Raw genomic sequence first — 4,330 nt, 5'->3', positions numbered from 1 at the left:
GGTACACGGACTACACGATACACGGACTACTGTATCTAGTATCATATTTTCTGTCAATGCATAATTAGCAATTTAAGAACACATTTCTTGATTTGAGAAGTTTGTTGAAAAAATATTACATTTTATTTATAATACACACATATTATAGGTATGACAAACCTTGGGTAGGACTTTATTAGTTATTCAGAGAATGACAATCTGCAGGTAAAATGAGGTACTAGTCTGTCTGTATTTACATGTGCATGTCACACTTACATTTTAACATGTGGATGTTGGTAATAGGGGTCAACTCTGACTTTGATGTGTGAGGGACAAACCATTAAGTGAACAAAAAATCCCACATGTATTTGTTTAATGACAGATTTTACTGCAATTGACATAAATCAGTGCTCAACTATTCCTCTTAATAAATACATCCCAATAAATGCTTCACAAAGGAATGGGTCAGAATTAAAGCCATCTTTTAATAGCATTGAGAGCTGTGTTAAGGTGGTAAGAGCTGGATGTGTTCCTCTGTAGGATAACATGAGTGACCCTGCTTCAGCCATTTATCCCTCTTTAATTGTGTGTTTAACACAAAGACAGATGCAGAACTTCAAACAGAAGTCCTTAAACAATTAAAGGCTGTCCAAAAATACTTGTTCCAAATGTTAGAAGTGAACTGTGAAATACAGTATATCCCACCACTGTTCTCTTTTTTCCCAGCTACATTTCATGAGACATGTTGACTTCCTTTTACGGTTTGTGTTCAGTCTGACCTACCTTTTAGAGGTGAGACCATGCCAGAGACCCTATTGACTGAATGCGCTTTTTCTAATTAATGGTCAAAACCATGATTTATCACCTAAGACTGCATTCTAATTGCTTTACAAAAAACTGTATTCCTTAAGGTTTTGAAATCCATATTTACATACACAGTATCTTTATTTTAACTGTATAGCAGTTAAAGGTAACACTGCAATCTGCAGACTGTAATTGCAGGACACTATAGGAAAGAGAAGAACAAAAATGATCTTCAGCAAAATAGGGAAGACGCAGGATTTTTAGTGTTTCTGCTTTTGTACCAATGGCAAGAGGACTTAAATTATCTGCGCTAATGGGGGAGGGTGAAATGGTGGGAGGGGGTGTGTATAATTAAATAACAATTAACCACTGCACCTTTGAAACAAATACAAATTACCATATCTGTACATATTCTTGTGAAGATTTATGTAACTGAATTGCGAGTTCCTGAAATAAACTGGAATTTATTTTAAGTTCAAAGCTTATGGCTTCTGTTGTTCACCTAGTACTTATGGCTTCTGTTGTTCACCTAGTATTTAAGCCTAGGATAGAGAACAAAGAAGGTAAAATGGTCTGCACTGTCATACAGTATTTCTAGTGCTGGTATTTCTATTGTACACCAAAATTATAGTCACTGCTCTGAAAAAATGTATTATGCACTGAAGATCAAACTCAAATCAAAACAGTACATGTAGAAATGTGTAAAAAAAATAGGCTATTGTAGTCAGCTTGCTAAACAGAATAATTAACTATAAAAGGAAAGCACAACGTTAATTCAGTCTTAAGATGGTAGAGATCTTGCTGGAAAAATCAGGTGCAGATGCAGCAGAAGAAACTGGCAAATGCTTGTTTATACAGCCGTAAACACAGCCGTGTCACTCAGGCGAGGTGGAACGCGTGGCTGGCAACTCAATATTACTGTGGCACACCTGGAGGTGTAGTGTTCTATTTAGCTTGCTGGCAAAAGGTTATGTTAACTATATCTTCTGTCACAATTCTTGAAATATTGAAGAGATGCTTTTGGCGAGATCATGAGCATCCACAACAACCAATGCATTATTTCAAATACACATAATGAAAAAAGAACAACATTCTTCATCCATCACAAAATATAGCATGGGCTGCTCTACTCTATGACTGTGATTTAATTTTTGTCTTCATTGTACGGTATTTTTATCAGTAAAGGATACCAGTTTAAAAATCCAATCTGCACAATTCAATAGATATGGATTTTGCAGCAGAGGTAATACAACACCTTCAAGCAGATGAAGGTTATAGAAGCTCATGAAATTCCCAAACAGCTCAGTAAACTTATAAACAAAACCTTTAAACAATTTAAGAATAAATCATACAAGACTTGTAGTTAAATCTCACCGTCAAATGATTCAACTGCCATCAAATGACCATAAACCAAAAATTTATAGTCCAAGGTCATTTCTACTTATGATTGATCTATGACACGTAAGAAAGCATTTATACCTCCATTTCCTCCCACACTCTCCAATATTAAACACTGTAAGCCCTCTTTTTATTTTGCATGCTACTCATATTAACAATTTCCCCCATTTATTGTCAAATTAAAATTGCTAAAATGAATGCCGTCTTAGTTTGTATGTCATGATAAAAAAGAACATATATATATTTATATAGGGCTGTTCCGATTCATAGATTAAATTATTAAATTGGATCGATTAATCAACTACAGAATTGATCGCAGATTATTATTTTTTTTTAAATTTAATCGTGCAGTTTTATTTTGTATATAAAATAAAATCAACCAATAGAAGATCTGCATTTTCTCCGCGGTAGTCCAATCACAAGTGAGCGGTGGCGGGACAAACAGTTGAAGGTCTTTATACCCTGCCCTTGTTATACAGGTGTTTCGTTATAAAAGGAGTTTAACCAATGGGAAAGTCAAAAATCTGCCCTGGATTTATAGCTGTCCAATCATTAGTGAGCAGAGGCAGGACATAAATATGTTATATAAATATGTAAGCATAGCTAAATTTTGCGTGATAATGCATCAGCTGCAGAGTCACTTACAACTACATCTCACCTGAAAGACAGAGCACAAGGAGGTTAAGTGACTTGCTCAGGGTCACACAATGAGTCAGTGGCTGAGGTGGGAGTTGAACCAAGGACCTCCTGTTTACAAGCCCTTTTCTTTAACCACTGGACCACACAGCCTCCTTTATATCCAAGAATTTTGTTGGCCTTTTTTATAGCTTCCCCACATTATCTAGATGATGACATTTCTAAGTCAACATAAAGTCCTAGGTCTTTTTCATAGATTCCTTCTTTAATTTCAGTATCTCCCATATGGTATTTATAATGCACATTTTTATTGCCTGCGTGCAGTACCTTACATTTTTTTCTATTAAATGTCATTTGCCATGTGTCTGCCCAGTTCTGAATGCTGTCTAGATAATTTTGAATGACTTTTGCTGATGCAACGGTGTTTGCCACTCCTATTTTTGTGTTGTCTGCAAATTTAACAAGTTTAGTTACTATACCAGAATCTGAGTCATTAATGTAGATTAGGAAGTGCAGAGGACCTAATACTGATTCCTGTGGTACTCCACTGGTTACCTCACTCCATTTTGAGGTTTCTCCTCTAATCAACTAATACCCATAAATTAACCGTTCAAAAATTAATCGATTGACAGCTCTAATATATATATATATATATATATATATATATATATATATATATATATATATATACAGCTCTGGAAAAAATTAAGAGACCACTGAAAAATTATCAGTTTCTCTGGTTTAACTATTTATAGGTATGTATTTGGGTAAAATTAACATTTTTGTTTTATTCCATTTAACTACTGACAACATTTCTCCCAAATTCCAAATAAAAATATTGTCATTTAGAGCATTTATTTGCAGAAATTGACAACTGGTCAAAATAACAAAAGATATGCAGTGTTGTCAGACCTCGAATAATGCAAAGAAAATAAGTTCATATTCATTTTTAAACAACACAATACTAATGTTTTAACTTAGGAAGAGTTCAGAAATCAATATTTGGTGGAATAACCCTGATTTTCAAGCACAGCTTTCATGCGTCTTGGCATGCTCTCCACCAGTCTTTCACATTGATGTTGGGTGACTTTATGCCACTCCTGGCGCAAAAATTCAAGCAGCTCGGCTTTGTTTGATGGCTTGTGACCATCCATCTTCCTCTTGATCACATTCCAGAGGTTTTCAATGGGGTTCAGGTCTGGAGATTGGGCTGGTCATGACAGGGTCTTGATCTGGTGGTCCTCCATCCACACCTTGATTGACCTGGCTGTGTGGCATGGAGCATTGTCCTGCTGGAAAAAACAATCCTCAGAGTTGGGGAACATTGTCAGAGCAGAAGGAAGCAAGTTTTCTTCCAGGACAACCTTGTACTTGGCTTGATTCATGTGTCCTTGTGGCAATGTGCCCTGCCCTTGTGTGCGTTTATATGTTGTATGTTGCGTGTGGTGTGTTAAATGTTGGTGTATTGTAGTTGGTATACGGGATATAAATTGTATAATTGTATTTAGGCACG

Source organism: Acipenser ruthenus, chromosome 6 (genome assembly GCF_902713425.1).
Source record: "Acipenser ruthenus chromosome 6, fAciRut3.2 maternal haplotype, whole genome shotgun sequence".
In the NCBI taxonomy this organism is placed as follows: Eukaryota; Metazoa; Chordata; class Actinopteri; order Acipenseriformes; family Acipenseridae; genus Acipenser; species Acipenser ruthenus.
The sequence above is the reverse complement of the archived record's forward strand: the minus strand, read 5'-3'. Positions refer to the sequence as shown.